Below are 26,291 nucleotides of genomic sequence, written 5' to 3' on the forward strand. Positions count from 1 at the left end.
GAGCATGGAAGGAGATAATATAGTTTATGTATACAAATCTTTTTTTTTTTTTTATAGCTAATCTCAGCTTTTTTTTAATCTCAGTTAAAGCTATTGCTTTAACAAAGCACCCTGGTATGTATTTTCTTCATTCTGAGCTTGACTGGGCTATCACAGGAGAGAGTTAATTAAAATCTTGCCATTGACTTAAGTAGAAGGAGAACCAGGCTTCACATATTTGAAATAAAGCAAGAAATGTCTCACAACACTGCTAATTACACCCTGGGGAAAACTGCCACTGAAATCTATAGGCAAAGAATTCTGCTTTATATTCCAATCATTAATGTTAAACTGATTAATAAAAAATAAAATAGAAAATGTTTGAATCTTGCTACAATAAACTTCAGCATTTCAATTACTTCCCTTCTATCTAAGTGTATTTACGCGGAAGATGCATAATAGGTACATTTGTTATCGTTCTGTTTGGTATCGGTGCGTTACTCTCTTCCTAGATCCCTGAGGAGGATTTCAAGTTTTCAGGTAACAAGCTTCACCCTGCTGTGTCTGCCACCCACCTCAGTTGGTGGGAGGTGATTTTATATGCTACATTTACCCTAATGATAATGAATTCTTAATAACATGAAAATCTATTCTATTTAGGGGATAGGGCAATGATATGTAAAACCAATCCATTAAATGTTTATAATTCTATAAAGCAAAATTATTCCTTCCTAAAACATATTGCTGTTTCTCCTGCCTGTAAAAGGGAATGGCTCTGCTCAAAAGCCTTCAGTTGTGTAGGTCCTGTAGGCAGAGACATGATTTCAAAAATAACCCCAAGCAAAGAACTTTTATCACAAGAAGTTTTCTCTTGAAAACTGTTAGGTCTGTAATGATTTGGGCACTTTTGAGGCACTACATCCAAAGACTACCTTTTATACTAAGGCCATCAAATCCAAAGAAGGAAAGAATACTATAGGTTTCCATACACTCAGGGCAAACCTACACTCATACACAGTGGAACCAGCCCTCCCACTCAGAAACCACCAATAACCAGGAAAGCCAACAGTAAAGTATCCAAGCTGCCTGACCATCGCAAGCACTACAGATACCAATAGCAAGAAAAGGATTGCTAAGAGCAGTTGCAGAAGAGCTGATCATCCAAAAGTACAAAATAATAAAAATAAAGAAAAAAAAAACAAGGAGTAAAGCTAATGTGAGAGATTGGGAATGAAGATAAGCAGGGCACCTAGCAATAAAGCTGCAGATGACCCAAGCTACTGAAAATGTCGTGTAACCAGCATTAATATAGCTAGCAGAGGGCCAGGGATGAAAAGAATGATACTGAAGTTCAGTAATGACTCTGGTGAAGTCTTTTCCTCCAGGACCAGAAGAGTAACTATATCACACTGAGGCAAAAGCCTGGGAAATTAAATAATCTCTTCATAGCAATCTGCCTGTTAGCTGGACTCTTCTCCGATTGTTGTCCTGGTTTCAGCTGGGATAGAGTTAGTTTTCTTCTTAGTAGCTGGTAGAGCGCCGTGTTTTGGATTTAGGATGAGAATAATGTTGATAACACACTGATGTTTTGGTTCTTGCTGAGCAGAGTTTACACTAGTCAAGGACTTTTTAGCTTCTTGTGCTCTGCCAGGTGCATAAGAAGCTGGGAGGGACAACAGCTAGGACAGCTGACCCAGACTGGCCAAAGCGCTATGTCATACCATATGACATCAGGCTCAGTATATAAGCAGGGGGAAGAAGGAGGAAGGGGGGGACATTTGGAGTGATGGCGTTTGTCTTCCCAAGTAACCGTTACGCGTGATGGAGCCCTGCCTTCCTGAGGATGGCTGAACACCTGCCTGCCCATGGGAAGTAGTGAATGAATTCCTTGCTTTGCTTTGCTTGCGCACGCGGCTTTTGCTTTACCCATTAAACTGTCTTTATCTCAACCCATGAGTTTTCTCGCTTTTACTCTTCCGATTCTCTCCCCCATCCCACTGGGGGGGAGTGAGCAAGCGGCTGTGTGGTGCTTAGTTGCTGGCTGGGGTTAAACCACGACAATTGTGCAAGTGGAGAGTAGAGTGGGGAGATGAAGGGGAGCAGTAGTTGCCTTTTCCAGCAAGTCTTGTAAGCCTGAGGAGCAGGATGGTCAGGCTACTCCCTAGAGTACTTTGCAGGCTAATGGGGAAGGAGGAAGGTGGGAAGTGAGCTGTCCTTTCATCTTTCAGCAACTCCTTTGTTGAGTAATTATTCATTGAATTTCATAACCCTACTAGAATGCTCAGATATTTTATACAATACATACAGTCAGAATATCTCTTTTTCTTCGTGTCTACTTGCTCAGCTTGTTTTGTGAGAGTGGGAAAGCATTGCTCTTCGAGAAGGTAGTATCAGTCCCTTGCTTAAGTTTCTGGATGGGTTGCATGGTAGCAGTTACACAGGTCTTGATGCTGCCAGTCAGTGCCAGGAGTAGCCACAAACCAAAGTGCCTTCTGCTGGAGTGTGTTGCTCATCTAAAATAAGATGGTTGTGGAAGCCAGGAGACTGTGTGACACAGTGCAGGCTCACCTAACCTATGCGGAGTAACAGGCTAGGACAGCTATGCTGCTTCTGGTACGCAGCCTGCTACAATGCACAGCTTTCATTTCCTCAAATGTTTTACCCAAAAGAAGGGTCACAGTGCAAACTAGATAAAACCTGGTAATTTCCTTAGGAAAAACAGGAAATGATACGTGTTGCTTACCAATTTCACAAAGTTTTGTTCCATAAGGTAGTGTATATTAAATTTTGCCTACTTATGGGACATCATGAAAAGCACAGCTGCTAACTTGCAATACATATTGACTTAACAGAAAATTGCAAACATCCACCATCTTTCCAGATTTGCTTCGTGTCACTTAATATTTTTGAAAGCCAAGATTTGACGAACAAATAAAAGAATATGGCACTAAAATTTTATAACCTGGCTTGAATGTGAAAGAACAAAAAAATAACAGATTGAGCATAAGGGATGAGGGCATTTTAAGTTTTAGACTCCCGTTTTCAACACTGAAAACAGAAAAAAGAGAGTCACATGCATCCCAATGTATTGTGTTTCTGGAGCTTCTAGCGCTGCAGAACATTAAAGAGAGCACTTTGTCTTGAACGTTACTCACGTTGACACAAATCTGTGTTCACATACTACCTTATTCTTCATTCTCCCTTCTCATCCTCTACTACAAAAATTACATGCAATAAGCTTAAAAAAAAATTACTGTCTTTTCAGTTTAATTTTATTATATCAAACCTTCATTATTTATTTGGTTATGGAAGTTTTATTTTACAGCATTTCTTTCAACATTATTTCAGAAATATTCCTGAAATCTGCATTTCCTCTGACTCTTTTTTTTTCCTTTTAAGAAGTAAACGTTCCTTTATTATTTTCAATTCTTATTTACCTAGTTTTCAAACTTTTGAATCCTGCACTTTTTTATTAAAAATTATCCCAGCATACCCAATCTGCAATTTACTGAATTGAAAAGTATGTTCTACCATTTTAAATCTGATTAATGTATTGAAAGTAAAGTGGTAATCCTAAATCAGTTCTGTATATAACCTCATGTGTATATACAGTAACACCTTTCTGAAAACAGATATTATGTACAAACCTAGGAACATACTAACTCACTATAAATTGTTCCTTTTGTTGCCACTGGTGCAATTTATTGTTAAAAAATTAAGCCTACAGTAGAACTGTTTAAGAAATGTAATTTAAATGTCTTTCTCTTGCAGACAAAACAGACTTTAAATCATCTTTGCATAAGGTTATGGGGTGTTCAGCAGTTGCAAGGGGCCTTGGATGTTGGATTACCACAGTTCTCTGAAGAAGCACTGATCAGAGCCTCCCAAGTAATTTGTCTGTGCCCTGCTGATTCCAGGAGCAACCAACTCAATATGCATCTTCTTTTCCATGTTCACATGCCAAGATTTACAAGAGTGTCTCTAAGTCAGAGTAATCCGCTCTTGTCTGTACTCAGGGCATCAGTAAACAGTTCAGACAGTATCTTTTATCTTAAACTCTTTCTATTCTCCTGCTGCACAGAAGAGATCATAGTCACCCTCCTACTTACAATGAAAGGTGCATTTGGGGGTTGTTTTCTTTTTTTTTCCCCTTCCACAAATATGTAAATGTTACACTTACACTAAAAATTATGGCTCTCACTTAACCCGTTTTTTCAATAAGGTATAAAATTCTTGTCTCTCCCTTTGAAACGTACTTGCTATTCCTCAAAGAGGGATGTTTCTTTCACTGAAGTTTCTTTTTAATTTTTTTTAATCAACCTATACATTAAAACGTGTATAACTACACAAGCTATTTCTGTATAGCTTATTATTGCAGCCCAAACACAGCAACAATCTACTGGGCAGACAAGTGGGGGCTAACTGATCCCTGTAATCTTTTCTTAGGTAAACTGTAAGTGTTAGAAATAAACTAAAGGAAATGGGCACATGATGGGGAAGATGCATGCAAATTCAAATATTACTTATTTTAATAATTGTAGGTAATTGTGATTAAATGAATAGCCCTACAGTAACAATGACAACATACAACTGTTAATCTGGTTTTACTCAAAAAGGATGCATGTACATAATTCTAAAGATGACAAATGGATCAGGTTGTATTCCCCCTTCATTTTACCTCAGCAAGGTCTGGAGTAAAACACCATTATCCCAGGAATCTCCAACAACTTCAGTGGCAATGATCCAAATGCAGAGTTTGACCTACAATGCTCAAGTCTGCGTACCACAATCTCCAACGTCTTCTCAGAAACCCAGTGTTGTCTTTGGACTCGTAATGCACAAGTGACCTTGAAATTTACTGTAAGTATTTTCACTCATACTTCAAATGCAGTGGAAAAATACTGAGTCATTGCTAGACTTTTTTAATACTGATGTAGAAATTAGTTTAATGCTTCCCAATGCTATCAAAAAGTTTCAGGAAAAAACTACTGCTGAGAGTGACAAATCCATTGATGCTGTCACACACACTGGAAATGAAATCTGTAAAACTTTACTGTCCTTCAGCAGTTTGTATGTGAAGACTTCTAATCTTGAAAATTTAAAGTACTGTATTTGATGAACTGAATAGATATAGAACTGTCTCCTGACAGTTTCCTACCTTTGCAGAGTTTAAAGCACAGTTATAAGCTGTAGCATCCACACTTGCAGAGCACTATTTCAGCTCAGATAATCTCTTATCTTAAAACATTTCAAAGTTTAACTGCCTAACGATAATCTTATGGAGCTCAGAATTCACTGTGAGCATAAAGAAGTGAACACACTTACCACTTCTTTCAATGTGGAAATGCCAAGCCAAAAATCAACTGTCAATGCAACTCCATTGACTTCCAGGCATGTATTTGCTACACTAAAATGCCAGCATGGAGCTATCTTTAAGTTCTATTCTGATTTTTAAAGGTTTGGTTGTTAATATACTTGCTAAAATTTTCTTATCTTTTTCCCCATTAGCCATATAATATGTCAAGGATCTCAAAGAATGACTACTTTATGAAAACCATTATATAGGAAGTTAACATTACATCAACTTCTTAAAGCAAAAGTTACCTTCAGGCTCATTTCCCTTGCTGCAATTCTAGGAAGAAAATGCTTCTAATTAGTACCTTTTGCACTGCCAATAGGCAGCATAAGTAAACAGAGAGAAACTAGACTTGCCTTGCCAAGAAGATGAGCAGATGCTGTCACAGAGATGGGATATCGCTGAATGTTGTATCCACTCTAACCTGGCAGTCACATAAAAAAATGAAAAGTTTAGTCACTCATATGGTTCCAATCAGATTGATCCTGCAGTCCGTATAACTGTTTAAATAAGTGCAAAGGTGGCATAAAGCAAAGGAAAAAGACATTATAAATTCAGACTAGCAGTATTTTTGCATTTTGCACTTACAGTTATCACTGTAAGCATTTGCATATACAGCAAAGCCCTAGTTTTAACTTGGTATGCTTACTAAGTGCTTCCAGAGGCAGATTCTTGGACAGAACGAGATTCTAATATTCTTTTGCATCTTTGCATTATTTCTATTTCATCTGAAATACCACATAATTTTATTTTATAGCACAGCTTTAAGCGTTGCTTATAATGCTCCAATAGTTTCCTTGCCAATGACTTCTGTTGTTCCCTTTTGTGTAAGAAATTAATATATTTCATTTGTGTGCTCAACATATATTTGTATTATTTAAATACAAAGCTATAGTAAATAGCAGAACATACCTGAACAGCAAACACTGCCTAGGGAGGACAGACACTTGTGAGCTGCTAGCAGAAGGGAACAATGAAATTGAAGAGGAAAAGCAAGCCAAGCAAAGAATACCTGCAAAGGAGGGATAATACTTGTCAAACAAGTTACAGTACTGAAAATACACAGAAAACAATTTCATATAATATTTTTAACTTAATCACTCACATGTTTCTGTTAGCACGGTACTGACAGTAGATCAATATGTTTATTAACCAGTTACAGAAAGAAATGGAAAAAGTCGTTCTTGAGAAAAAAGGTGGAGGAAAATGTAAGTTTTATGCAAGACCATAAGCACCAGTATCCAGCTGCTTAAATTAATGCATAATCACGAACTCCTATGATTCCTTTCAAAAAATAAGAAAAATTTACCATATTTGAAATGCAATAAACAAATAATTTATAGTAATAGATACTTCTTTTCAGTTTATGGCTCAGTCATTTTGAATGTTTCAATAAGCATTCAATATTTTAAAATCTCCTTTGATTTATAAATCAGGGGCCCCAAAATCATGGGGTATTTATTTTCCTTTATATGACTGGTTGTCTATGATTTCCAAAAAAGCAAAGAATGTCCTCAGGTCAGTACCATTCATGCTGCTGTCATATCTGTCATAACATCTAACAGAGGCAGCATAGCTTCACTAAATAAATAGACCAAGCAAACAGTTTCCAAGAACAAGACACCACTGCCAGGGCTTTGGAAAGATTCACTGTATATACCCCTGGATGCTCTCTCGGTCCATTGGTCTAATCCCACTTGTTCCCAGCCAGCGAGGGCTGTCTGGATTTCCCTTTTCTGATGGACCTGGATCTAAAGCACACAGTTACTACCTCTGATGATGCTGTAGCCATAACTGTTTCAGTGCAAGAGAAGAATTTAAGGACACTTCACAGAAACATTAAAGAAAGGCCAAAAGGTTTGTCAAAAAATTAGCTGAAAACAAGATAAGAATCTCACCTATGGAATTAAACTGATACCTTCAGAGTATGTTACAGTAAAATGCCTTTAATTATTCTAACTATGTGGCAGTGACTTTTGATTTGCAGATGAATTACTTCTTTTCCTGTAGCTGGAGTTATATATTTGCACACCCAGAGTTTTGCTGGAAGCGAGGATACTGAAAAATGACCTACGTGACATTTTCAGTAGGAAACTCATTTATATACTTCAGGGTCCTGGAGACAAAACCTCACATTCTGAGGTGATGAACAATATATTTGATTTAATTCAATCTTCTTAAGGAAATGAATAAAAAAAATGAAATTAACTCCAGACAAGAGAGAGACTGAAGGCAGTTGGGGTGAGAAATACATGGAGCGGACAGAAGAGAATGATGTGCAATCATGAATACAATGGAAAATAAAAGCAAAGTGTAAAGTTTGAATATATGACACTGCAGAAATAGCAGCCACAGAGCTTGAATTTTGAGAAAAAGGACTGTAGTCTGTGCAGATGCCTTTCCGGATTTTTACTAAATTAACTTTTTATACAGTAAATAAAAATTCCAAAAAGAACTGTCTTGAGAACATTACAAATATGATTTTGAAAGTTGTGAGAGCTCAACGTGATATTAAATGTCAGAACTCCAGCACAATTTTTCTCCCTGATTATACTATTGCTCTTTTAAAGGAAGAGGAAATCTGCTTCTCTTGTAAAACAGCAATTATAGTCTACTGGACTATCTTGTTCTGCATCATACCCTGCTGGGCAGAACGCTGAATATACTGGTCAATCACATGTCACTTTAGCCCTAGAGGAAACTTCTGTCTTTATGAATCAAAGGATTAGTGAAGCTGGTAAGGACATTGAGAAACAGATAGACATGAGGGGCAAAATGCAATTCTCAGTAGGCAGAATCTGCTCTTGACTCAGAACTTGAGTTCGGGCTTTCAGTCTTTTCAATGAATAACATATATTTGACATGTCTATTAGATTGTCAGCTTTTGTACTGCATACTTTCTTTCACGGACACTTTTTCTTGTTTTGAAGAATCTGATAGATTAAATAGGATGACTAGAGTGAGATACAATGAATAAGGACTATAGACATTGAATAAAGCCTACATTTAGATGTTTTAATTTGATTAATACTTGCATCACTCTATCAATGTCCAAGGTGTTCTGAAGATATTAGATAAGACAAATGTGTTTCTCAGGAGCCTGAGATTCTAAAATGGAAGATTTAAAACAAAAGTGTAAATATTTCTTCCTATCTTTCTGATTATAAAATCCCACTGAGCCCTTAAACTTTAAGCTGACTTTCTTCAAAATATCGTTTCTTTTTATTTAGATCAGTCAGAATAAAGATGCATATTTTTCAGTCTTCCATCCCTTATCCATTTCCTCGTTCTTTTTCATATTCCAATTTGCAATGAATGCTTATATTTCACCCACTTTCCAATTCAGAAGTTATCACATCTCTCTTGCTCATAACTGGCCTCAACTGTAAATCAACATTGACGTGTTAGCTTAAAGTAGCTAAGACTCCCTGACCAGAAATGCAGGCAAAGCTTCTACCTCAGGCCACCAATGTGGCGTTGCAATAAGCAGAGAATCATAGCAACTCCACGCCATCAGGCATGGACAGTCACCTTAACACTGCCAGTCACACCTGTGAGTCACATCCTCTTTAATTAGGATTTAATTCATGCTAAAGCTCTGTTAATCTTATACTTGCATTTTTCCCTACTATCTAATAAATGTCACTTTTTGCTAAAAATCAAACAAATCTTTTCTTTTTCTATCTTATTTCTCTTGGAGAAAGTTTATTAACCTTTCCAATTTTATTAGAAGTCATCTTTCCATCTTCTAGCTTTCATTCTTTTATCCAACGCAGTTACAAACAATTATCTATACCTTGTTATTTAAAAAGGAGTTTATACTTTATTCCCACCATAAATTCTCTCTCCTTCTCTCACATACACAGACAGATACATACATAAACATGCAAATAGGACTTGAACAACATTAGAGATGTGAGATGCATCCAGTACATTTTTCGGCTCCCTTATGGACAAGCCCTATGGAATTACACAGATGAGCTCCAGGAGATTTTATAGTCTTCCTTTGAAATCTATAAGAAACAATAAGCTACGCATTAGGGAATTCCAAAACATAACTACTATCAAAGTACGCAGAGTGATTCAGGAACTAAAAACAAGGAATGGATCATCAAGCCCACACAATCAAGTACTGCCCCCAAAGGTCCACGGACTGTTTCTCACTCACAAGAAAATCCTGCATCAAATATTAGACACAAAACTACAATTTACTACAGTAAAGGAGTGGGAGAGACAGAGCATCACAAAGGTCCCAGGTTTCTCAAACTGTTATTATTTTCTATTACATTTTAAAGGATTTCCTTCAATGCTTTGTACACACTGAAAAATCAATATTTTTTTTTCAATGTCTTCCCAAGCACATAAGGTTTTAGGCTGGCTGTCTTCATAACATGTTCTTCTCTCTGCATTTTCTTGAGCATTTGAAACATAAGCATAGTTCAAATTGTAAATTCCTTTCTTTAGCCATGTTCTGGCGGTGCCTCAGCAAGAGAAATGGAGGAAAGTTGTCTGGCTATCAACAGAGCAAGGTGCTACAGCATTCCAGCTGGATGCAAGAGCTGTGGCAAGCTGTGACAGGGTGACAAAGGTGTGCAGGGTGTGTGACATTTGACAGCTCTTGCATCAGAGCTAAGGAAAAGGAAAGGAGATTATTGGAGTTGTGGAAGGTGGGTAGCACTTCTGCAGTGAAGAAAAATAAAACAAAGAGTAGAGAAATATGCAGTTAAAGAGAGGAAAAAAGTACATGAGAGAGAAGAAGCTTAAATCTGCCAAAAGAAACAGAAAAATGGGAAGGAGGAACATCACAATACAAAAAGATCCAACAAAACTGGGGAATCTGTACATTGTAAATAATTTTCCATCGATCGGGTTGGACTCCTACAGACAGCATTAGAAGCTTTGATTTGGACAAGTCAGGAATCATACCTTTTGGATGAGATCTTCATAGTGTGTCTTACTTTGCTGGGTAAGTAAATTGAGGAATCAAATGACATCCCTTACAGGTTCACCCTGCTGTTGCTTATCTTGATATATGTTTTGATAGCAGAAAACTAGTTAATCTCATTAATTTGAAGTACTGCAAATAAAAGAAAACTTGAAATATAATTTCTTGAACAGCTGTAAACTTTATTCATACACAAATTAAATACTGCAAAAAAATAAAAGCTTCTAACTGAAAAACAAAATACTGTGACTGAAACTCATAGTGTTAATTTTGTTCTCTTTGAAGTTCAGCAGGAAAGTTAGACTTTCCAAATGTGAAGTCCCTCCTTTTGTTGCACGTTGGATAGAAAAAAAAATATTCAGAAAGAAGAAATACGAGTTACTTATCCATCCATGACAACAGCAGTGTGTTAAGTTAATTTTACTATTTGTCAAAAGAATGAAAATAGGATGGCACCATTTTCCAAAGCTGATGGTCTGAAAACTACTACTGGATCTCCCTGACTGATCACCCAAGATACAAATACACTCTAAAAATATCTTATCAAATATAAGTGGACCTTAAAGAACAGACTGCAATGACTTACACCATAGATTGTAAAAAGAAATACACACTCATGTGGCTGTGCTTTATGCATTACTGGAAGGATGAATGTACTACAGTGATGTGCATTAAACCAAGTACATTATAACAAGAACAAAACAGAGTAGAATATTCCATACTGTTCTGTTGTCCACAGAGTAGGCTTTGTAGCAAATTGATCATTTTGTACTGGTGACTTTTCCACTCATCTCCATCTGCTATTAAAAAGTTATATGTTGGTTTATTTATTTTAGTACTCAATTATAATTGCATAAGGAGTGATCTCAGCTGGTACTGGAGATAATCTTTCTACTAAGATGGGACCTACATTACAAAAGTTTTTGAAAACTGCTTTTGCCAACAGTGTGTAGTACTATGGCAAGAATAAGACTCAAAGACTACTGGCACACCACTCTATCTGTAGGTTGCTGTAACCTATTATTGACTACAAGGTGTTCTTTGGAAAATCATATTTTCACAGAAAGACCGTTCACAAATATAAGAGCTTATGTTTGCTTAAGCCCTATCCTATGGTAACTACCTGTAAAAACTTACTGCTCTTCAGAGGTTTGCTGACAAAATATGGAAGACAGATGCTAAACTTCTTCCTGTTTCCTTGAAATACAGATTTTCTTGTTTCCATCAATGAAAGTGATGTGCAGGGAAAATGAAAGTAGATTTAACATTGTTAAGATACCATTCCATAGTTGATCACGCTCAGATAATGTATTCCAGAGAGAAAGACTAAGATTAGAGAGAGATTTATATTTCTCTCTTGTCTGTCCCCCAGGGGTAGGCATAGTAGACAAAAGATGATGAAATTCTATCAATTACAGAAAACTCCATAAGCCAAACTTATTCATACAAAAGGGATATTTTCAAGGAATCATAACCTTGTTTTCTAACATACGAACTGAGGTGAATAGGTATAATGATACTCTGGACCTTGCTGAGATAGATTGTCTAACTTTTCTCATTTGAATTTTATCTCTCACATAAATATTCATCATTTTAATATGTGACTTGATTATAATGCTTCTTAATAAGTGTATTTCTATATCCTGGATTATGCTGCATAAAGTCTTATCTGTTTGTATATAGTAATGAAATATTTCACAATCTATTCATTAGAATACTTCAGGTTGGACAGGCTTCTCAAAGCTTATCTCTGATATAAGGTTTGTCAAGGGGACTTGAGCTACTGTTTAGTGGATTTCTGAGAACTCCTTCCAAAATACTTTGTTTCCCACCAAGTCTTAGAGTTACTGGCAGAAATGCCAGCTGAAAGTTGACAGCAGAGATGAAATGTAAATTTCTTTCACTAAACTGCTTGCTTAAAAGGCCAGGCAACAGAGAGGTCAAAACCACTATATGTGAAGGTTTTGTGAAAAAAGAACTGGAATTGGCCCTGATAATCAGCCATAATCACATAGAGCTGTTCATTTGGGTTCACATAGATCACATCACCTATATTCTCTTTCTTATGCTATATATTTTAATAAATGTTAGTAGAAACATATGAGCAAGTTGCCCAGTAAACACAGTAGTGCCTTTGCACTCAGGTAAATGCTAAGCTTTTTAGTCCAAATAGATTGAGCTAGCTGAGATGAAAGAATATAAAAAGTAAATGAAAAGGGTATAGATGGGATTCTCGCTTCCATTAAAAGACTCCAGGAAACAGGTTCTCCCCCAAAATAAAATGAATTAGTTGAACTGCATGCTATCAAAAATGCCAGTTCACTCATCCTTATCTAAAGAGACTTGTTTGCAAGTGTTTGAATCTCTGGTAAATAGCCTGATGCAGTACTAATCAAAAGGTGCATGGCTTTACTTAGATGTGAAAGAGAGTTTTTGCTGAAATTGTCTGATACTTATTTCAGCCTCAAACTGTCAGTAATAGATTGCCACTAGCCAGTAAAAAGTTCACTGTAAAGAATTACATGTCCTTTCTGTCCTTGGTCAGTTACTGTGTTATCCACAGTAGGCAATTTTCTCATATGTTCTTCAGAAGGTCATTCAAAACTCTTTTACTTGGCAAGATGACGGGGATCTGAAAATATTATGATCTCTAGGTATTTAGCTTTAGTTAAATTTCCCAGTGTTCAAAATAACGTGAAAGTCAACAAGAAAGGTTAAATTCAAACAATCTGATGCTTATAATTTACATCATATGAAACCAGAGCCCAATTTTATAATTTTGTCAGAAGTTTAAGCTGTCATATTTAATAGAAGTACCCAGGATACTCAATATATACCAGCCACTCCTAGAATATCTATGCCTTTTGCCTTTTTTATATATAATTCTGACTTAAATACATATATAAGGTTGTACCTTCCAGCTTAATTTTTTGGTAACAGAAAAAGGAAATAGCCTGGGAAGTTGAGTATGCATACTTCATCTCTAAAAATATGCCTTCGTTATGTACAAGTTATAATACTTCTGAATTATACACAATAACCTTGGAAAATTACGTATGGAAAAAAATCCTCCTGGATTATTTGTAGAAAAAGGCCTCAAACTGTGCAAGGTTTTAGGAGAGGTTTGGTGAATTTTTTGGGGGTTAGGTTTGAATTTTTTTGTTTGTTTGTTTGGTGTTGTGTTTTTTTTTTTTAAACCAAGATTACAATGTACATATGGTACAAAATAAATTTAACAGCTGTCACATTTGTATTCAGTGATTACTATTTTTTTTTAAATATTTCAAATGACCCTTTGATAAATCAACACATATATTCCCCCACTTGCACAGAAATGGCTTACTCTCAGCTTCCTTTTGAGTGCACATGATTTTTGAGAGTAACAACTGTGTACACAAGTTCCAAACTTACCGATTTACTACCTCTGATAGCGCTAACATAAAAAAATACCATCAGGAAGGGATTCTTAAGAAGACATGCTTCAGCTAACAAGGACTAAATGGAAATGAGAAGGAAGGATGTGCATTTGCATTTTTGCAGTCATCTGCTTTTTTTTTTTTTTTTTTTTTGAAATGTTTGGCTATGAATGCTCTTCTGAAAGGAGCGTATTAAGAAGATGAGCCATTTGTGTAGCTTATACCTGGTAGGAAAAATGTGAAGAAATGAGAAAGGAGATAAAAAACCAATACTAGAAGTAAAAACCTTGTCAGAGGTAGCGTATATAGCTGGTACTCAGCTATCAACAACTATTGCAAACCCATCCTCTAATTTGGACTCTTGGGTTGCTGTTAGTCTTTAATCTTCAGTTAATAAATGTCTGAAACATGCCTGACCAGAGTTTTTAGGGTATTACTGGTCTATAATTGTGCTGGTTACTTGCAGGTCAAGGTTTATTATCCATCTAATAGGCCCTTATAAAACCTAGTAACCTCCTAAAGCTTGTCAGATAAAAGGAATACAGTCTGAAGCACTGCGTTTCATGAAGCTCAAGAGCACTGAAGCCTTAGTTTCTGTGATGAAAATTGTGCTTGTGCAGGGAACGGAGGACTGCCCAGCCTCTGCCATTTAAAGACAGACAAGTGGAGAGACTGGGCTATCCAATGTGGTCATGAAATTACTACTGGGAGAAAAAAGGAAGACGCTTGCAGTTTTTGATCAATTTATAAATCCTCTGGCAGCATCAGTTGAAGACACAGTCCTATTAAATATCACTGTCATGAAACTGAATGCTGTCATACTTCTGCCAGAATTATCACAATGCTAACATAAAAGCAGTATTGTAGTTTAAAGATTTCAGCACCAACTCTTTGAAGGAATTCAGTTTTCAGTTTTACTTGGGATTACAGCTGAATGTTTGAATAGCGCATAGTATGAAACATGCCTAGAAATACTTCCTTTTCTCAGTCTATTCACTATAAGTTAAGAAACAAAGAAAAAGTTGAGAAACAGGAAAATACCCAAATACAGTCAAGTTGCAGTTATCTGTGACTGGATTTCTGAGTTATGTACTACTAGGTTCTGCTTTCCCAAGCAAGTATATAAAGTTGAAAAACACTCTATTCCTAGATGAAATACACTCGGCTCTGACCAAAGCAGGTGAAAAAAATGAGGTGATAGTGTGCAATGGGAAGGAAAAAGAAACCTGATAACTAACCAAGCATCATCCTTACACAGTTCCCACTCTCTTTGTTCTTCACGTGTCTGTGAAGACACAAGGTTCTGCTCAAACTAATTGCTAAGCCAAAGCAGCCTGATCCTTTCAAGTATTGACAAAATAAATCTGTCACAGCAGATCCCCAACATCTTTCATGTATTCTGTCCCATGAAAATGACCACAATGAGCCATACAATCATCATATTCAGACAGCATTACCACAGCTCCCTTTATTTTGGGACAGACTGTGAAAATAATGGGCAGAATCCTCCATCTGCATCTCATCCAACCACCCGCCGCCTCACTGAGCCAAGCAACCGTGAACGTATTCTCCCGAGTGCCAGTCTTTCCACGGACTCTCAATGCTTTTTTATTCTTAATTCCAAGTCCTAATTCTCCAATTGATCCATAGATCAGGTTTTCAGCTACTCTGTGACAGTAATTTCAATGAAACCTTTAGCTTTGCGATACATGATACAATATGACTTTTAGTTAGAAATTTAGGATTAGGCATAACAATAAGAAGCAACAACAATAAAGTGGTCTTCTCCCTTAAGGGGATGTGAAGCGTTATGTTTCTTCCTAAGGAAATTAAGCTAAATCATATCATAGGAGAAACAATTTTGGGAAAAGTGTAGAACTATAAAAATGAAGGGATTTGTGTAAACTGTAAAGTATGCATTAGCACAGGAAAACAGTAACAGAATGCCAAAATTCCCAGGAAAAAAAAAAAAAAGTAAGCGTAATATTTTTGAGGAATATATTTAAAATAGGAAGAGAACAAAAGAAACCCAAATTGTTTTGATGAAGAAATATTATGACTCTCTTGTTGGTTTAGTGTAGGTGAAAACAAAAGGCTTTGATAGAGTTTTTTTGAAAGACTATAACCATAAAAAAGAAATTTTTAAACAAAGAAGTAAGTTCAAGCACTTTCCATAGTTAAACAAGGGGTCAATGAACCCAAAATAGGAACCAAAAATATTCATTCTTTAATTCTAGCTTCACAATGCTTAATAGCAAAGACTATCAGTTATTTAAACTGTTCATAGGAGGACTAAAGTTAGTTCAGGGGAAAAAAAAAATTAAATTAATTTTCTCAGATATGATTGTGAAAAAATTGAATTAATTCATTCTCGTCTATTTTCTTTTGTCTCTATTTCAACTGTATACATGAGATAACTAAGAGAATTGCTAGTGTGTGCAATGAATGTTTAAATGTCTAATTCCCACTAAAATAATGAGGAAAACAGTAGATCTCAAACCCAGATCCTTGAAGTATAAGAATCACTGAGACCATGATAAATGGTTTGTAGGTGGTCCCTCAAATGGCATTAAACAGTTTCACACAAAAGCTTCAAATTTAAAAATGTTGAATATGTAAATTGAGGGCTTTTATAATAATTAAAACCACCATTCCTTTTCATTCTTATTCTCCAAGCTAAGCCACAGTTATTTTTTGAGTGTATTTGGTTAAAGCTATTAGCATTCAAGTATGGACACAGCCACTATCTGAATCTTCATTATATTCTCCATACCTCCACCCTTCAAACAAAACCTCAGTGTTTGTCAAGCTTTAATCAGCTGCGTTTCACACCATTGCCTTAAGATACATGAGAAATTATGAAGTGTATTAGCACTTTATAGTAAAACAAGGGTGATCAAAACCATAAAAATAATCAATATAAGCATGTTATACATGAATTTTGTTTCAAAAGAAAATGAAGTGAATTGAAGCACTATTTCAGGCAAACAATCTTTGTTGGCATCTACATGGGGAAAGATATCCCAGTGTCCAAAAGGCAGACCCAGCAATAAGCCAAGCAAGAGACCTTGAGGGGACATTGAATTGAAGAGATGAGACAATTACGTGGCGTTTTGGGAGTTTAAGGTCAGAGGAACTATTCACTAGGAAGGGGAGAAAGCGTATGAAACAACTAGGGCAGTTGTTCATATGGAGAAAGAGAGATACATTCAGTTAAATCTAATAATTAGCGAGCAGAACCTTCATAATTTTTATTAAATTATGCAAGCTTATACTCCTAAAGTAAAATAAGGGCTTATTTCAGGTTATGGTGTATTTCCATTTGAACTGAAATTATAAGAAGCGTGAGCACCATCAAAAGAAAAAAGTTTAGTCTATTTTTATTTCATTATCTGAAAATGTATGCATCTCTAAGAAAATGAGCTTTCAATCCCATCTTCAATCTTTTGATAAGTACTTATTATGTATTTCATGTGACAATGCCTCTATACCTTATCATCTCAACTAGTCTGAAGTGCCCTCAAACACCCACAGCAAGACAGATTTAAACTAGTTTATAAATTGTTCATTTGCTAGCACATGCAATTACATGAACTACATTCAGAAAAACTCATTAAGTTATGATTTTTATTTGGGTTTCCCATTCTTATTGCTTCAAAATTCAGATTAACCTCAATTTTAGGTTTTAATTTCTGTATCAAGAAATACAGATTCATAGAAAGGAACTACCAACATTTAAATTAATCCTCCTTCCCATTTCAAAAGAGAATGTGATATAGGAATGACTGAAGGTTTACATTGTTTTTTAAAATCTATGAATCAGTTTATTAGCTAATAAAACCATGCTGAGGAAAAGGATAATCAGCTCCACAGAATTCACTTGAACCATAGAAACATTGACTGTGTCCTGTAAGTTAGTTTGTTTTGGGTTTTTTTTTTCCTATTTACCATAGTGAGATGAGCCAACTTGCTCCTACATTTGGTGGAACCTGAAGTGACAAGGGAATCTAAATGATTGGTTTTATAGAAGTACCCCAAGGAATACACAAGGAACACAGAGCAGAGATGCTCTTACTAGGAAGATGACTTACAGAACAGCACAAAGTAGTTCTGCTGCTGTTGATTGGAAAAGTTCAGGGAGACCAAAAAGCACCTTATCAAACCCCAGTCACAAGTAGTTTGTCTACACAAACTGGAACCAGAAAAATCAAATGCACTGTGTTCCTTAAATATGGTTATTTCTGAATAACTATAAAATTGTTCCAATTTAAAAAACAAAACAAAACAAAAAGCAACACTAAAACGAAAATCCACAGAGTTTCTTACTTAGTTTTAATAAGAGAAGAAAATATTTCTTATGCAGAGGCCCTACTTGTTAATTAAAACCATAATTAAACGTTTTGCAAAGTCTATAAAATTGCTGCTACAAAGCTAGCAACACCTTTTTCTCAGAGCTATTAATAAGGTAATGTCAATAGAAATCAAGAAAAGCCACACATTTTAGTGGTATAGGGGATACTAACTGAATATTTAAAATCAAAAGTAATGAAACAGTATGGCTCATCTTACTATGTATCTCCACACACTGTAGGAATTAATGTTTTATTGGATTTTATTATAACAGACATTTATTCAAATAACCTATGGCTTTCTTTTCAAAGAAGATGCCTCCTATCCCACTATAAATAAATTACAAATAATTTATTATGAATCAATGGAACAACAATCTCTCTAGTTCATTCTACTTGTAACTTCACTTACTTTAAAAGTGCCAAAGGATTTAAATTTATCATTGCTCATTAAACCTACAAAAGGCTGTGTTAATTGGATGTCACCCTTTCTAATTCCTTATGTGTTTGCTGACAATAAAGACCATATGATTTAAGAGCAACTGATTCTAAAGACATTATTTACTGACTTCACTGAAGTTCATAGTCTGAAGTGGAAACAAACATATTAAGGACTATCCCTTAGAAAGAAAAAGGATGAAAGAAAAACAATCATTCTAAATTAATAACTGAAAAAAAAAATTGAAAGTGTAAAACATACATTAATGCCTTTAGTATTTTTAAAGCCATAATTCAGTGTCCACACAAATAAGGATCATACATTTTGGTAAAACTCACTGTTACCACAAAGAGGGGGAAAAAAAAAAAAATCACACTGGAAGCTAACGTTCTTTTTGAAAAACTGAACACACCATTTTGCATCAGTGATGTGCCAACTCATGCCTACCTAAAGCATCACAGTTTAACCCCACTACTCATAAGGGAAGTGAAAGACTTACATTTTGAAAACCATACTGAAAGCAAGGGAGTGGTTGAAAAAGTGCTCTATCATATACCATAATAATTAGTGATTAAAAGATGCATATACATAAACACACACAACAAAATTTAAAGTTCATTTAATAATTAGATTACTTTAGAGCCATGGATAACAGGAAATATTACCAATAAAATATATAACAATCAGTTTAGAATTATTTTGAGAACCAGACATGATAGTGCAGTACAAGGTTTAAAAAAAAAAAAATAAAGCACCATTAGGTATGAAAAAGATCGTTTACAGCACGTTTAAAACATGAAGGAGAAATAATAATAGAGGGAGATGTCTGTCATGCTGGTAAAGAGGCAGGACTCAGATTTTCCAGTAATTTTCTTAAAACCCAGAATCTCTCTCCAGAACAAAGCTAACTGTCAAAAATCACACCACAAAAATGACTCATGGTTTAAAGCTACTAACTTCTCTGTAGATTAGCACTGCAGTTGATAAGATCCACTCTCTATCTGTGTGCCCTTGGCAGGGAGTAAAACCAGCAGTTCCTCAGAATTTGCTTGCACAGACATGGCAAACCATGTACTTTGATTTGCTCATCTCCTGAGCATCATTAATGCTCAGCTGAAGCTGATGATGTTATTAAAAAGGAATAGTTCAATTGCTGTTTTCTTTCACATTCACTTAGATTTAATCTGTAATACTATGTCTGAAATAAATAGTAACATGGCCAATAATCCTTTGGCTACCTGAATTTCTGTAAGAGAAATATAAGCTTCCTTCCCATTCACCCCCCTCCAAATGTCATCTTTTTTGTTGCTTTATAGAGTAAACAGAACACATGATTAATAAATTTAAAATTGCTCTATTTCCTATCTGATCACTAAGAGAAGAAAGGGGAGACATCAGAATAAGCATAAAATTTTGTACGATTCAACCCAATCTGGGTTACACAGATGAAAGTAGCCAACTTTTGCTGTCCCCAGACAATAGTTCTTTCCTATTTCTGCATATTCCTTTAAGGACTTGTCCTTCGTACTCAGAAAAAATACTAAAAACATGGGCATAATTATTAAAATAGACCAGGAAATAATACCATAATTCAAGTGACCCTAAATGAAAATAATGTATTCCTAGAGAATAAGTGCCTTCTAGAAAGCATTCTTTATGCTACTTGTCACAGACCACTCAGTATGAAAAGCAAAAATTTTGTTTTCCATCTGTAATTACACAACTATTTTGTAATCAGCATATTAAGTCAAATTATTGATCCGAGATGTTAGAAACTCTATAAAATAAATCAAACTGCTCTTGTCCTTATGGGGGACTTCAACTTGCCAGATATCAACTGGGAATACCACACAGCTGGTATAAACAGGTCCAGAAGACTCCTAAACCATCTGGATGATAACTTCTTGGTACAGGTACTAAGGGAACTGACCAGAAAAGGTGTCTTCCTTGATTTGCTGCTTATTAACAGGGAAGGTCTTGTGGTTGAAGTGGCAATTGGTGTCTGCCTTGGCCACGGCGACCACAAAGCAAAGTTTAAAATCTATGGCAACAGGAGGAAAACTGCCAGCAAGACCTCAACTCTGGATATGAGAGCTGACTTCAGGCTGCTCAGGGAACTACTTAGCAGGGCAACCTGGGAAAAAGCTTTTGAAGGTGCTGGGGTCCATCAGTGCTGGTGACTTTTTAAGTACCACCTCGTAAGAGCACAGGAGCAGGCAATTCCAAAATGTCAGAAGTCAAAGAGGCAACGTAGAAGGCCAGCTTGGCTGAGTAGGGATGTTCTTCTAGAACTAAGGCGAAAAAATAAAATGTATGGCCAGTGGAAGCAATGTCAGGCGACATGGGAGGACTACAGAGATGCTGTTTGCCACTGTAGGGAGGAAATTCGCGTGGCCAAAGGTCAATTAATGCTGAAGCTGGCCAGTACTGTGAGGGACAATAAAAAGGGCTATTTAAAATATGTTAATAGCAAAAGGCAGGCCAGAAATAACATTGGCCTGTTACTTGATGAGCATGGTCACCTCACAAACAGGGACATAGACAAAGCAGAGACATTTAATGCTTTCTTCGCCTTGGTCGTCTTCTGGGTGTCCCAGAGCGCTGGGCTAGAGAACCATGACTGTGAGAATGACAAACTCCCAACCAACCCCAAACTTGTGCGGGATTTCCTGCTCCAGCTGGATCCCTATAAGTCAACGGGGCCCGATGGGATTCATCCGAGGGTACTTAAAGAGCTAGCTGATGTCATAGCTGCCTATGACAGCCACCTGAACATAAGTCAGCAGTGTGCTCAGGTGGCCAAGAGGGCCAATGGCATCCTGGCTTGTATCAGGAATAGCGTGGCCAGCAGGACCAGGGAAGTGATAGTGCCCCTGTACTCGGCACTGGTGAGCCCGCACCTCGAGTACTGTGTTCAGTTTTGGGCCCCTCACTACAAGAAGGACATTGAGGTACTAGATCGTGATCCAAAGAAAGGCAACGAAGCTGGTGAAGGGTCTAGAGAACAAGTCTTATGAGGAGCAGCTGAGGAAGCTGGGGTTGTTTAGTCTGGAGAAGAGCAGGCTGAGGGGAGACCTTATTGCTCTCTACAACTACCTGAAAGGAGGTTGTAGTGAGGTGGGGGTCGGCCTCTTCTGCCAAGTAACAAGTGATAGGACAAGAGGAAATGGCCTCAAGCTGCGCCAGGGGAGGTTTAGGTTAGATACTAGGAAAACTTCTTCCCTGAAAGGGTAGTCAGGCATTAGACCAGGCTGCCCAGGGAAGTGGTTGAGTCTCCATCCCTGGAGATATTTAAAAGATGGGTAGACGTGGTGCTCGAGGACATGGTATAGTGATGGACTTGGCAGTGCTAGGTTAACAGTTGGACTCGATAATCTTAAGGGTCTTTTCCAACCTTAACGATTCGATGATTCTAAGATACGCCAGGGGAGGTTTAGGTTGGATATTTAGGAAAAGGTTCTTCACCCAGAGGGTGGTAGAGCACTAGAACAGGCTCCCCCAGGAGGCAGTCATGGCACCAAGCCTGACACTATTCAAGCAGCATTTGGACAACACCCTCAGACATATGGTGTGAATTTTGGGGTTGTCCTATGCAGGGACAGGAGCTGGACTCAATGATCCTTGTGGGTCTCTTCCAACTCAGAACATTCTATGATTCTATGAAACTATTTCTAATTCACTCTAATTCACTTTTGAAACAAAATCATTGGAAATATTAGTGATATGTTCATTTTAGATAGCCCTGTATTAGAGAGATCATGCAAAACTCAGATTAAGATGTGCTGGGAACCTGACCAGAAAAATCTTCGATCATTCAGCTGAAAAAGTGTGGCCAAAGAAAGCATAGTTTCCAGTGGGAGATGGATAATCAGAGATTATCCTGTACATACTGCTCTACAAAACAATAGTCTATCACAGGCAGCTGGGATATGATGCGAGTGCATTGTAATTGCAGATCTGTGAGTGACAGCTGGCTGAATCAAGTAGAAAGATAGAAATAGTATATTCTATTTGGGGGTAGAGGGAATACAATAAAACTAAAAGTGTAATTTTTTGCAGCTGCAAAGCCTTTTTGACAGCAATTCACTTCCTATCACTTTCAAGTAATACATGAATAGGATAGTCGACGTCATTAAAATAATTTACTAGTCATCAGGAATAATAAATGAATAGAATAATTTACTATTCACACACATCTATTTCTAATGTAGACACCTAAAACATGTGGTTAGAGACAGCACTCTGCATGCTAACATGTCAGATGTGATACTGAAATCCACTCCTTAGACAAAAAATAGTACTGGAAACAGCAGTGACTGGAATAACTTCAATGGTATTTCTCAACCATCTGCCAATGAACTTCAACCTACCGCTCCTAAAATAATCTTTAGAATTATTAAGTGAAGTCATGTATTAACCTGATGTACCACAAGCATGATATGAAAGAATGTAGACCTTCATACACAGAGACAACTTGTCTATTGAAAGGAAAATACCTGCAGAAAAAGGAAAAAGACTTAAATCCAATTTTTGGCCTTCCAAGGACATTTAATACAGGGCTACTGATGTCTCAGAATATTCCTTAATCTGTTTTAACAAATTAATAGAGCATTCATTTTATACAGGAACAAAGCTGTAGTCAAGAGAGCAATGGCTGTGACTGAAGTACCACTGCAGCCCAGCATCTCCCTCCTGTGCCAGCCGCTCCTTCATCCTGACGTACACAGGATGATCTTTGGTAGCAGCCTATAAACCCACCCAACCCATGGGACACTTGAATCCAGGCTGTTGCCTTTTTCTGTGGGAAAAAGCAAATGACTGCTTGAGAAGCAAATGCTGTGGGACAGTTGCATGGCTCTGTGAGGCTGGTCACAGACCCCCTCCCAGCCTCTGCTTGTTGCTGTGCAGGGGCTGTTTCGCCAGCACCAGCTGCCCACCGCTGCACTGGACAACAGCACCGGCAGCTACAGGCTGTAGAAATCCACTCTTGGGCTTTCCCCACTCTGGATTTAAAACTTCACCTCACCAGGTAACTAAGATTACCATAAGACGTTCAGCTTGTCCCCAGTCCAATGAAGAAAATAAAGTTGCATAATAATATCCACATATGTTTAAAAATAAAATCTGGCTAGATACAGTGCTGATCAGCTATGTTATAAACCCTCTATACAGACAGTAAAATGAGCATGGCTTTTGAGGCTGGTAAAGAATCATTAGCATGCGTCACAATGGACTTAAAACATACAGGAGTTCAAAGCCTACAGACTTCGTTCACACTTTACACAGATCATTGCAAAAACCAGTCATTGAATTCAAAGGATGGCTGATTTAATAAAGGAAATTTTAAAAGTTTGCAGGGACCTCTGGATTTTATTCTAATGTCTCAAAAGCCTCTTTGTGTTCAAGAGGAAGAAATTATTGTCTGTGTCACTTTCTCGCTGTCTTTTGTTTAAGCTTTATTTAATTGATTATCTTAAGTGGAACTAAAATTAAAAAAATATACAAGCAAAGCCAAAGAACAACTAAGATATTATGCCTACTTTGTAAATCTATCTCAGTTTCAAAACACATATTTTTAGTATCTTGATCTCCAGTGGAATCTTGCCTGCCTATACTCTGAATATAGAGTGGAGATTTGATCCCACATTTAAGTTATTAGATGTACTTCTGATTATTCTAGGATCACACGGGCATTGTGAAGCCTTACCACAGGAAGAGTACTGCTTCCACTGTGAAAAAAGTGTTTGCTCTCTTTTCATTGCAGAAACCCTTATCCTGGCTCTGTATTTTAGATTCTCAGTTTATCCTGCATTTAGAGCAAACATTAAGTTTCTTCATATCTGAAAAATGCACTATTATTCCTTTTCAAAATTACAGTACATAATGACTTTTTATGAACTGACAAAAAAAAAAATCTATTTGTTAATTTCCAAGTGTAAGGAGTCTTAAAATAGCCTTTTTAACAAGCTTACTAGATATAAAATAATGTCTTCCGCTTACATAAAATTTAGCGGATAAGTGATCATGAGTGTATTTGGTTTTGTACATCATTTGCAATATAGGGTGGGGGGAAGCAAATAACTTTTCAGAGATCATACCTAACACTTCAGGAATTTCTCATTAAGTAGAGTCAAGAGAGTAATGTTCTTGGTTACATAAACTCCAAGAGAATTGCACCGTTCTTAAGTGGCTTTAATCTTCCTTTCCTCAAAACAGTGCTAAGAGCACAATGAGTCTACATATACGGATGCCATGAACATGCACCCATAGCTTGTATAGGCTCATTATGCTCTGAGTACAAAAAAATATGCAACCTCTCCTTTTCTCCTTCCTCCTCTGATTACTGACAGCTGAGAAGACCAAAGTTTTTCCCCAAGCACAATTACTATTCACCTACCAGGAACTAAGGGAAGAAATGACAGGGTTTGCTAGTACTGTCCTACTGCCCTCACATACATGAGAGCAGTAAGTTGGGAGAGATTTGGGAACAACAGCAGTTCTTCCTGAAGCTTTCTAAAGGAGATTTAGTATTCCTGCTTAAGGAGAAACTTTGGAAAGCTAACAATAAAAATAGCAATGCTAACCCTACATTTAAGAATTATCTACTATTACTCTTTTTAAGACTTCATAATACCTTTTCATAATAACCTTTTCACAGCATTAACAAAGCTAAAATATGTCTTAAAGTAGTTTTCATGTTGTGGTTGTTTTTAGCATCCTAGTTCCCCATGCCTTTCTTGCATATATTTGAAATTCTTTTAAATGTCAATCTTTGCTGAAATTTGGGAGGCAACACATATAGCATTTGCTATTATGATAATACAATTCATTTTCTAATATTTTGAATACTAAATCAGTGCTATTCAGCTACAGTTCAGTCTTAATATGCTACAATCCTAACAAAAATATCTTCTGAAAAATATATTCATTCTCTTATGAAAGCTCCAACTTCAATGTATGAAATGCTAGTTAAATATACATCTCAGAAGAGGTAATAAATTTATTCAAATAAATGAAACACTATATTCACTCAGCTTTATTTATAATTAAAAGAATTTGTTTCTTCTACATAACTTATCTAGTTATATTCCCAATACTGTGACACTAAGGCAAAAAAAACCCCCAAACTTGGCAGTTTGGGGAATGGACAGGTTTTTTTGGAAATTGAAATATATTCTAATTTTGTGAACCATATTAAATGTTCTAATTATATTGTTCATATTAAATTATATGTTCATATTAAATATTCTAATTTTGTGAACCATATTAAATGTTTATCATCTCACAAATACAACTGCCAATGTCAGTCTGTATTTTTTCCTGTAAGTCATCCCAAAGAAGTAATCATGACGAGTGAAACAATAAGAAAAAATGCAGTCTTTAATAATTCAAGCATTGGACCAGGCTGCCCAGGGAAGTGGTTGAATCTCCATCCCTGGAAGTATTTAAAGAATGGATAGATGTGGTGCTCGAGGACATGGTATAGGTGGACTTGGCAGTGTTAGGTTAATGGTTGGACTCGATGATCTTAAGGGTCTTTTCCAACCTTGACGATTCTATGATTAATTTTGCCCAATCAGTTGTGAAATATAAACTAGTGCTCGTCTCTTTCACCTCCAAAAAAAAAGAAAAATACATTAAACTTTTTTGTGTCGGTTCGTATTTAGGAAGCATGAAAACAGGTCTAAAATAATTTTAACTTTTTTTTTTTTACAGTATTAGCACGCAATTGAAGTGAAAAAACAGATTTTGCTAGCCTTTACAGTGGTCACTGTGTCTATAGTAAAAAAATTTTTAAAAGTAATGT

General features: G+C 36.5%; 1 long non-coding RNA gene across 5 annotated transcripts in view; it reads right to left on the bottom strand.

Annotated features, from left to right (window-relative positions):
* Positions 1-26,291, bottom strand: part of LOC148051429 (uncharacterized) — a 153,475-nt gene that overhangs the window by 35,868 nt on the left and 91,316 nt on the right. For 4 of the 5 annotated variants that reach the window (XR_015700112.1, XR_015700114.1, XR_015700111.1 and 1 more), the window contains 3 exons: positions 10,262-10,412; positions 6,248-6,347; positions 5,692-5,759 (listed from right to left, as the gene is read on the bottom strand). This is a non-coding gene — a long non-coding RNA (uncharacterized LOC148051429). The remainder of the gene's footprint in view (positions 1-5,691; positions 5,760-6,247; positions 6,348-10,261; positions 10,413-26,291) is intronic. The other variant, XR_015700115.1, reaches the window with a different exon arrangement.

This window comes from Nipponia nippon, unplaced genomic scaffold (assembly GCF_047370975.1).
Source record: "Nipponia nippon isolate SJK-2023a ecotype South Korea unplaced genomic scaffold, ASM4737097v1 scaffold_6, whole genome shotgun sequence".
NCBI classification, from domain to species: Eukaryota; Metazoa; Chordata; class Aves; order Pelecaniformes; family Threskiornithidae; genus Nipponia; species Nipponia nippon.